This window comes from Conger conger, chromosome 5 (genome assembly GCF_963514075.1).
Source record: "Conger conger chromosome 5, fConCon1.1, whole genome shotgun sequence".
NCBI classification, from domain to species: domain Eukaryota; kingdom Metazoa; phylum Chordata; class Actinopteri; order Anguilliformes; family Congridae; genus Conger; species Conger conger.
Window position 1 is genome coordinate 14,784,537 of NC_083764.1, and position 11,583 is coordinate 14,796,119.

Below are 11,583 nucleotides of genomic sequence, written 5' to 3' on the forward strand. Positions count from 1 at the left end.
ATTACAGTGATAAATGCAAAAAAAACAAATATCATTTTTAAAATCAGTTTTGTAACAACAATATCAATTTTGCTCTTTTATCAATTCTGCTCTAAAAAGCTATTTTTCGGTTAAAGAACTGATTGCCCAAATCAACCACCATCTTTTAGATCCCTACTTTCCGATATGTGGCTCAACCCTCTGAGCTCTTCAAAGTCAATATGATGAACAACATTTTATGATAGTTTATCCTTGAGTTTTATTTTTGGCTACTTTTGTGAAATAGAATATAAATAAAACATAGCTTCTAATTGCCACTAATATGAAGCAGTGATGCAGTATTTGCATTTCTACTTGTATTTTCTGTAAAAACAGGTGCACGAGGCAAAGGTAACAATCACAAAGCAGTATTTTTTTAAATTAAGAATAACAGTCTGCAACGCTGTAGCTCCTGGTGGAATAGGCCTTCATTTGTCTTGTGCTGCTAAGCTCACTCTTGTTTTTCTCCTTACTGCAGTCAGTCCGGATGTGATCTATGTGGACTTTTTCATTGAGAACATACTGTTACAAGGGGAGCTGGCTCCCGGCCTGCTCCTAGCCCCATGGTGGGTATATTTTAAAAATAGCCAAGTTTAGATTCACCCTCGCATAGACGGAGGAATTTGCGGTTTATTTTTTCTCTCTCTTGCCAGCCATCTTTTTGCGTCAGTGTACAGTCTGGGGATGGATCTCTGTGCTTTGAATAGTGTGCCCTGCATATGAAGTATGTAGCATTAAATCAATTATTAACCAAAATAATATATACACACAAGACATATAAATCAAAATAAGTGATTTGATAAATATACTGTGTAATTATGTGTTTTTTATGGTTTTCATATGGTCTAATTGCCCATTGCTTATTATTAATGCCACAGTTTTTGGTCTGAGGTCAACAAGGTTGTGGATTCTGTGAAATTAAGATTTGTCTGTGAAATTTCAAACCGTCAAAACACAAGCATAAGCACACAAGGCCAAAGGGGGAAAAAATAAAAGATTCTTGGGTTCATTTCAAATATGCAGGAGAAATGTGAAAAAAAAAAATCATATAAATATTTATTCTCTCCTAGAGAACAGTTGGCTGGTTCTTCACTTCTAAGCCAATAAGATTATTTATACTTGTCACAGTTGACCATGAAGACAACCTATAGATCCAATAGGCTTCCCAGACCAGGGTTGAGAACTGCTTGTTAAAAGGCACACGGGGTGATGAGGATATAACAGCCAGAGGGATGTGTTTGAGTGGGTGTATCAAGAATGTATTATTAGCCTGGCTCAACATATTCCCTGTGGCTCATTTATAAATATGTCATGCTTCTGGAGATCTGTTTGCCAACAAAGACCATTGTGAACATAGTGAGGGAAACTGAAACCGATATGACTTGTATCTAATTGACCGTGTTAAAAGATCCCATTCGAAAATCATAGACTAAAGTGTAATTACCTGTTATTAGCCCAGCTTCAACTAGTTTCATCTTACCGTGTACATACCCTAATCTCCCATCTTTAGTGTTGCAGTTTCATGCAACATTTTGCATGCAGTTCAAGATGCCCTGCGTATGGCCCTCAGATACTAATCTGGCATGGGCGTAACGACTAAGTTTGAGCTTAAAAAGAAAGGAGTGGTCCTTTTTTGTTTTGACCCCTTGGTAAACCTCACCCAGGTGCCCAGTAAAATGGCTCAGCCAGAAGTGCAGCCTGGCAGGTACTCGAGCGGTTCCTGAACAGCAACCCAGTTACCGTGAAAGGAGGAAATACCACCAATGGGCTGTCCCGCACGAAATGTCCCACACCTGCAAAAACATACCGTGCGATCCATTAAGTGGAGCACTGGCAAGCGCCTAGCGCAGACCAGCAAATTGAGCCGTGCACATCTGAAAACGGATGTGAAAACACACACTCGCACCCATAATGTCTCCCCTCAGAGGGATGACATGTGTTCAGCTTACTGGCAGTGCACACTTTTATTTCTAATGTGCCCCACTCGCAATGTGCACGTTAAATAAGCAGCTGAATCGAGCAAAGGCAACAGCTTTTTTCAGCTTTCTCGCCTATAGGATGATGAATGCAGCGCAACGGTAGAATCAGACATGTTTCGACACGTGTTCTCATGAGCAAATGGCAGCCCTGCTTTCAGACAATTGCACTATGCCACACCTCTTGCGTCTGACTGTTAGATGCTCTGTACACCGTTAAAGACTCACCCACTGCCATGCCAAACAGCACTTAGTCAGAGCCTACAGGCCTATTACAGTAACTCTTGAGTCATTGGAAGACATTCGGTTTTACCTTAATTACAGATCTCAGTCACAGGTGCGCCTTAAGGAAAATGAACTCAACAACTACTGGCCTCTAATGGCGGAACAGGACACTGTTATAACCTTGGGGATAGCTGGTCTTTCAGTAAAGTCACAGCCAGAAATATCATCATTATCAAGAATGGTACTGTACCTGTTGCTCACTGGTGGACTTGTAAAGACGCTGTCTCGATTTGATCTCAAACATTGCCAGACACCTTCGAAAATGGTATATTCCCTTGGAACACCTGTAACATACCATCTATGACTCTTAGTTATCTCTTACGGTACTAATTTCACTTTTGTGATTGGAATTGTCAGATGAAATCACCACCTCAGGACCACGGCCAAATCTAAGCACATTCAAAGTTTCATCAGCCAGGATTTATTTGGAAATGCATGGTATGTCAACAGTGTTGCACGAGTTCAGTGTATTATTATTATTGCTGTTGTTATTATTATTATTATTATTATTAGTGAGTGGGTTCTCTGCTATGATCTTTTAATGCATACTTTCAGTTTCATTTGTGGCCTAATCTACATAATGGCACAGCCCAGAATATGTATTTTTTTTGGAAGACAAATGAATATATTTACAGAAAATTCCTTAAATGTTAGAATACTACAGTGCTTCATTTTTAATCCGTAATAAACACTTTCATTTGGGACATGTGGCCCATAGTGTCCAAAAGGTTGAGAAAAGCAGCTCATATGAACATGGGTGTTAAAGTTACTTTCAAAGCAAGAGTAGATCTTTCTGACCTAAGCTGCACTGCAGCGGGTACATGCTTATTTGACAAAAATGAAACTCTCTGAAGTGTAACGATATATACAACTTGGCTGTAGATGGTGTAGATATATATACTTTACAGAGAGGCGTGTCAGGGGCCCACAACCTGTGAATTGAAATGGAGCACAAAAAGAAACAAAATACATAAGCTTGCAATTACCAATCCTTGGCCATGCCCATGTTTTTAATGTCTGGAACCTCAGCATAAAATTAAAAGCGTATTACTTTTTTCATTGATATGATCATGCTTCACTTCTCTTTTTTGTTATGTCTTTTCCCCTCAGAGCCTACTGTGACCAATTAAGGTACTTGGGTCTGTCTGGTTTTATTTCCAAAGTCTCGTTTTTTTCCCCTCACTCTCTCTCTCTCTTACAGCTGTAGCTGAGAGCTCCCACATACTACAACGCCTGGTAACTTCCCTTTTTACTCCTGGCAGGGGAGGAAGTTCCCCGCCTGCAAGAAAAAGCAGACAGATGGAGGCTGGGTCCAGTGAAGGCATTCTTCTTTCGAAAAACCAGGACTGTTCAGGGACATTTTTGCCCAGAGGAAACCAGCACACGTATCAGACCGTTAGAATACTTTTGTCAAAAGACTGCTCTAGACTGACTGTTTTTGTGATTTTTTTTTTTTTGGTCTGCTCTGGGGTTTTTTTTTCAGAAACACCTCAAAGGCCAGTCGCTCTATAGTGGCAGCTGACAAGTTTATGGTGAGATAAGTCAACACGTTGAGGGCGGACACAGAAAAGGGCTCAAACAGGCAAACACATCTGCAGCCCAATTGTCGTCATTCGAAACGTCATTCTGAACAAATTAGAGCACAAAACACAGAGAGTGTGAGTCAATAAGCCGGACCAAAGAAAGTTTTAAGACACAATTTCAAACACAACCTGAACAAGGTTTGAGTAAAAAGCAAACAAATTGCCATCACAAGATAGTAGTTGCTAAGGACAATGCATTTTCCCTCACGCCTATACACAGAATAAAGAAAGCAATGGTCCAGCTCATACCCAGCTAGACCAGCAGGAACAGAAAACAAAATGTTTTGAGAATGTTGTTGATTGTGTGAGATTTTTTTCAGTGCCACCGGGGAAAAAACTATACTTGACCAGTTGTTTGGGTTCTTAGCTTTCAGTTAAGAAAGAAACCTGTGTGTCAGTGGAGCCCATTGTGCAGAGGCTCTCTGTTTTCACACAGTTCCCAGCTGCTATTTTAGCACCTCTCCATGGGAATGTGTTCCAGTTCTGCACGAAAGCCCCATGAACTGAATATTGCCTCCGACTTGGATGGTGTTAAGAAGCATTTTGCGTAATGATGAGCAATGACTGCTTGTCAGGTACTTGGATGTCTGCCCTGCCCACTGGTTTGACCATTCTAGCATCTGACATGAAGCATCAATGCCACAGTCTGGATGTGCCAGGGGCTGTGGCATTCCCTCTTAGTTTGTCTTAAAGAGCACCTAAGCCAGGTTGGGGACACTTTGCTTGAGCCAAATGCAAACAAGCCTTCAAAAATATCATTTTCCTAAGCCTGATATACCACTTGTCACCACAGCATATTCCAGTTTTCGACAAATCTTATCATGCAGCAATGTTTTTGTAGCATCTACGGAATGCATTATGAAGGATTTATTGCATATAGTTACCATCAGTACTCTGCAAAAACATATTGACCTCACATATTATGTTCAATGCCATATCCATCAGATTTGGACACTGAAATAATTTCCCACCAAACAGGAGCATGCCCTTCAAAATGGATGCAACCACTACATAAGGGAATCTATCAGAATTTTTTATTTATTTATTTGTATTTAACCTTTGTTTAACCAAGGTGGTCACACTGATAGTGGCATCTGTTTTGCAAGTAAGCCCTGGAGCCTACATGTTTTTCAGACTGTGAGAGGAAACTAGAATGCCCGGACAAAACCCACGCAGACACAGTGTGAACATGCAAACTCCACACAGAGAAGAGTGTGTAGCCCACTACAAGCAGATCATTTCTTGGGTTGATGGGAGATGGGAGAATTTCAGACCTAAAAACCTCACTAATTACAGTAAAAGTTTAATAGAAGGCAACATGTTCCAGTCCAAGAGTTATCAGCATTTTTTGGGGGAGAAAAAAGAACAGCTGAAACACTTTATCTATCACAGTATCACAGTTATTTTCAGCTGCAAGTTATGTTTCTATAAATGGAAGCAGTTAATTCTGTCCAGAACCACATGAAGAGGGAGTGTTTGCACAAATCTTTCAAAGCATTTTTTAAAATAATATACAATCAGACATGTCCTTAAGTATTATTGTACATCCATCAGGTGCTACTCAACCCATTACTTTAGGTGCCTGACCTTACATTTTTGCAGAACAGGCAAGGAGCATTGCCACTGAAGCGTGTGCTCATCTTTGATGCATGTGTCAATAAACCTGTAACTACTTTTCACTATTCTAGTCACACAGAACTTCAGGAGTGTGAAGTGTCAGCTATTCAAGGAGAGACATAAATCTAACTGATATACAACTGGAGGCCTGTAATTTAACCTGAGTTACCCTGGGTGATTTAAACCCTAGCAGTAGCAAACTGTGTTCTGCTACTGTAGATAGGCAGTTAATGACATGATCCAGGCCACTGCCCACAATGTCTATATTATATAATCAAGCCTGCACTCAGTGTTGGCTGTTGAGCCACTTTGGAGTTGAACATCGCTGTTACACCATTGAACACGGTACTTTACTGCTCAAGTGAAATCCCAGCTGTTTAAAAAGTTACATAACTGTTTTCATTATACGGGTTCCCCAGGTATGAACGTGAACATGAGATAAATCATTTTTCAAGCTCGTGACATGTAACCCCTGCTAAACACAACTTCTCAAAATGTGTATAAATATGGTATGTACAACCTATAAAATATGTTAATGTTTAATGTTCTGTCATTTTGTAAATAAAACACTATTGCTGCAGTGTTGATGTTTAAGAAATCCAAATGTATGTTATGTCTTTTCATTGCATCCTTATTGAACAGTTCACTGTATGCCATTTTCTGCAGACACCTCACCAGGCAATGCTACTACTGTTAATGAAAAATGTTCTTCCTTGTTCTTCAAGCTGCAAGCTGACAATACGAAATGCACCATTAAAAGGTTCTGTGGTTGGCAGTGAATGCCCTGCTGCTCCACATGGTTTAGCTGGTTGAGCAGATCAGACAAGCTCCCAGCTTGACATGGTTTGACCAGTTCAAGCTATGTTTTGAAACTACTGCTCGGACAAGCTACCAGCACATGCTGGTTGACCAGCATACCCAGCTAGAAAAGATTTATGACCAGCTCAATTTTCAAGCTGGTCAAGCTGGCATAGTTGGATTTTACAGCAGGGTGATTACACACAAGTACAAGAATACCCCAACAGTGATGAGAATGTAATCTTTAAGAGTTTACAGTTAGTCTAATGGTGGCAGTGTAGCATAATGGTCTGGGCTTGCCCTTGTACCCTTATAATTAATAATAATAATTAGCTATTAAGCTGACGCTTTTGTCCAAAGCAACTTGATTGATTAGACTAAGCAGGGGACAATCCCCCCTAGAGCAATGCAGGGTTAAGGGCCCCATAGCTGTGTAGATCTTATCGTGGGTACACCGGAGATTGGACCATCAACCTTCCGGGTGCCAGTCATGTACCTTAGCCACTAGGCTACAGGCTAAGGATTGTCTTCGATTTGGCATGGGCATGCAAAAAACCAGATGAAACTAGAATAATCAGTTCTACACACAGCTATACCGCCTGTCTAAAAAATATTCACATTCATCTTAGCCATAATTTGAGTATTTTCTTTGAAGGTGCCCCTGATTGACCATCTGCTGAAAGCCATGTTTATTTTGTTGGTGCACAGACATCAAGGAGCTCCTGTGCTGGCAGGACTTGATTTTGTTGGGGTCCAGCTGAACCCTGCGACAGCCGAGAAATGTCATACCTACAATGATGGACTGCCTTTGAAACTCAAGCACTGACTTCACCCCTGTAGACAGTCAGAGTGTTATTAAAAGGGATAAACTATTTTTCCTGGGGTTCTATAAAAGCAAAATATATGTGTGGTCATGAACAGCTAAGTCAAAAATAGGCAGGTTGAGGAAGACAAGCATGGTTTTTGCACGTTCGTCACTACTAGTACACCACGTCCAGTGAACTACATTGCCAGTTCAGTGACACAGTAACTGAACACATTCTACCTTCAAAGCATAGTGCTTAATGCCGCATTAAATAAGTGTTCCTCTACAAACAGACTTTGCTGGGAAACTGCCTCGTGTACATGGCTACAATTTCTTACCAGAATCAGAAACACGTGGTTTACAGTTAAAGAGCTGGAAGCCGAATGAAATGAATACCTGATCTGCACTGCTAGTCTAGGTCCCACTGACTAAACAATGCCCTGATTGTCTAGCCCCAAAGAAGAGGTTTCAGGAATGGAGGAGTAGAGCAGACAGGTGACTGTTCTTCACCATGTGTTTTGGATTTTCTTTTAGGACAGACCCCAAGTGAATCCTTTCCAGACAGAAGTCTCTAAATACTTCATTCACTCGTCCCAGACGATGGGATGCAGGATCGAGGTCTGTGTCTGGTAGACTCATCCAGCCGAGCCTGTAATGGCGCATAGTCTTTCCTGCCAAATGATGTCCAGATTACCTCTATTACATCTCATCACATACTTCTATGCAACTGTTTTTCCACTAAAGACAACACTAGGCACAGGATTCATCATAGCATTCACCGGGACTGCTGGGTAGCTCATCCGGTTAAGGCACCATTAAGGCACCCTAGCGACCTCCCCTGGCCGTTCGGGCGCAAATGTGTCTTTAGCACTCGATCATCCTGTTAACCCAACATTAAATTGCTGAAATGACTTGGTTTTGTCTGTATTTATTCCCTTGTGCTTCAGTTTCAAAAAGTACAATTGTTCTGATCAAAAATAGCACACCATTCACTCTAATGAGAAAGCTTTTTTCTTAATATTTCCCCATTTTTCACTCTGAATGCAATCAGAATTTAGAATATAACCTTTTTTTAGGGTAGGTTGACAGAGCACATGCTCATTTACAGTAACCCCCTATTTACGGACCCCACCGCCCCCAAATAGCCAAACTTATATGTCTTTGGATTGTGGGAAGAAACCAGAGAACCCAGAGAAATCACATATGGGCGGGGGTGGGGGTGGGGGGGGTTCCCCCTACAGAAACACAGAAAAGACCTGGGCTGGATTCCTACCAAGGACATTCTCACAGCGAGCGATCCACTGCGCTACCGTGCCACCTCATTTGAGTCATATCCTCCGAATTTCATTCAGTCTGAAACTCATCCTCCTTGGGCAATGCTCTGGAAAGTGACATGACACTCCACTAGACTCAAGCCCATACTCACCGGCATCGGCACAGTAAACATTTCATTGAGATGCACAACTGCATCCTATGGAAAGAAGTGGGAGTTCTTTGGAATGACTTTCAAGCATGGACAACCCTCCCCCACCCTCCACCGCCTCCCTGCAGTTTCCAGTACAATGAGGCAAGCACCTCGTCTAAGACCTTATACTTGAGGGAGGAAAACAGGATGGAGGATACGACTGTACTTTATGGTCTGCGTTATCACTGGGGTCTCCAGGGTCTTCTATACAGAGCCTGCCAATCCTCCATAGCCAGGAAATGTGTTTCTTTATGTTTGTTTAATCCTCTCTGAAGACTGGGGAGAATCTCTGAGGGAGGCGGTGTGTGGGTGGAGGGTCAACTTCCTATATTTTTGTCAGAATCCCAAGGTCAATGCAATTCTACGGCTAACATTCAATATGTTGTCTGAATAGGTTTGTATTAATGTTCTCAGTCACTCATGTTCACTTAATCTCGCTTAATTTCTCCCCAATTAGTTTGAGCTGTTTCAATGAAGTAATGATGAAAAAATAATAATAATAAAAAATGTTGCAAATTCTTTTCTTTCAGTGTTGGGAATTGTGTCCAGTCCAGTAAAATCCACAATGAAACAAAATCTTAATCTATGTTCAATCAATTTGTTTCAAAACTTGAAATTTTATGAAATTGATTGCAGGTTTGAAAAACAAACTGTTGTTGCCATAACCTGAGAGTCTACCAAGTCGGCAGTACAACTGGGAGTCAGCTTCACTTGTGCCTGTATAATCCTAAATTGCAGTACATCACTGAAATACTTTCCACTCATTTGTTTTAATGGCCTCATTATCCACTGTGGTTACACTTATCTGATAGGCAAACAAGCCTACATTTCCTATTGTTTCCAAAACAACAAACTCCTCTTTCTAAATATATGAGAAGGAACATCTGAAATAAGTAAATCAATACAAAAATGTAAAAATGTGAATATGTGAATCATTTCATTAACATTTGGAATTACTTTTACATGTTTGTTGGCGAGAAAAAATAAAGGAATGCAGATATTTTCATAATAGTGTTTCCACAATAAAGTATCGTGAAGTTGTTTTACTGTGCATATCCAGCACACATTTTTCAAATAAACAGCTGGTACTATGCAAGTATCACTGTGAACACCTTTAATATTCAAAACCTGAAAATACAGGGCTTATATTGGGTTGGGTTATAAGCTATTTAACATTAAATACTTATGATTGACCCCCAGGTAATACAATAGAATAGACGGTTATCTTTCAGAAAATGTGTGTCGGTGATTTTCAATGTTTCCGTGAAAGACAAGTTCAAAGCTGTGCTAGGCAGTTGGTAACCATTATCTGTACCTTGTCACCCTTCTCCTTCAAGTGAAAAGGTCAGACAGAAAAAGTATTGTTTTCCACAGAGTATTAAAAATAAGAACACTTCTGCTTTTACCATGTTCCATTTCACTGTTATTGTGGCTGGTATTTTTCATAAAGTACCACTGTTTTTATCATTTACCACTGGTCAGCTGGGAAAGGCATTCCGTTTTCCAGTGTTAACTTTCAATCGCTTATAAGTGGCTTAGTTCTAGCTGAGCAGTTATTCTTGGTATCATAGTGCAAATTAAATTTGCTCTAAATGTGCTAATTCTACTCTGTGAAACAGTTTCAGTAATTTATGTCCTGTAAGGCCATCTCTTTGAGGCCATTGTTATACAGAACTGTACCAAGTAAATCCAAAGCCAAGAGAAATTGCTTTTGAAACATTACGCTTTCCATTGGGGCTCCCTTTTTCTACTGAAGTCATAAACCACACGTTCATATAGTCATCAGAACCTAAAATGGAAAACATTAGTGAACAGTGGTCTTTCGTTTTATTGTTATTAATTCCCACTTCATCCAAGATCTGCTAAATTGTACATAAACCATATTTTTACTAAGACAAATGAGACTTTACACTGAATCCTAATTTGTGAACCTCTGCTGAATATGAAAAATCACTATACCAGAGCTTCAATAACACTGGCAAGATTCTCAGGCAAATATTTTCCAATCCAACAAATTGTTTGAAATGTGATTACCGAGTAGCTGATTGCGGCAACATAGTATACTGCGTATTTTAACCTTAATGACATCCCTAGAGTGCACTTTCCCCTTGCCTCTCTCTTCTCCCTCATAGCCACTTTGACATGCCTCTCAGACAAGACAATTTGAAATTGTTAAGAAGAATATAACGTGTAAGTCCACGTATCTACCCAAATTAAACATGGGTTCTGAAAAATAGGTGGGAAATAACCAGTTCATTCTAATGATTTATACTGAATTAATTCCTGAACTCCTACTGGCATATTAGGCTTGTCACGCACATGCTAAATATACTGCAATTAAAAAAGGTCCACGAAAAGCCTCATATGAAACTTGAATGCTCATATAAAACAAATTATATCAGAGGCCAATATGTAACTACTGTTCTAAATCCAAGGCTCATATACATTTTCTGATCTAACGTCACTATTTTTTGTACAAACAACAAGCTGTTTCAGAAAGGAGGTGCCCAATTTCAGATATCTGATTGGCTGACTGTCCACCCACACTTGAGTCAGCAAAACTGCAATATTCTCTTGCTGGCCCATTAGCTCAATAATCCTCCCAGGCAAGCACCCACAGCAGTTAAAACTGAGCATCATTAAATGGGCTTTTTAAGAAGCAGGGATGTTTAGCCTACTCACTCCTTTACTAACAAGGGGATTTTTGTCCTATGGGTTTCAAACTTGGAGGGGGTGCGGATAGAGCATGTTTCATAAATGCAGGTCTGCTGTAAGCTCAAGTAAACTCCTCAGCTGACCTTTTTCACACAAACTAGTGGAAAACAAGTAGCAGGACAAGTGGGTCTTAAACTTCTGTGTTACGTTCACCAGCTTAAAGTCCAATGTCTTTGTATATGTTAATGACAAGATGTTTCCTTTCTTTTCCTACGATTACACAACATTCATGTTCTTGTTTCTCTTAAGAGACGAGAAGGCACCGGTAACTATAATACACTGATCTGACAGTGCTTTGGATAAAGGCGCTATATAAATGCC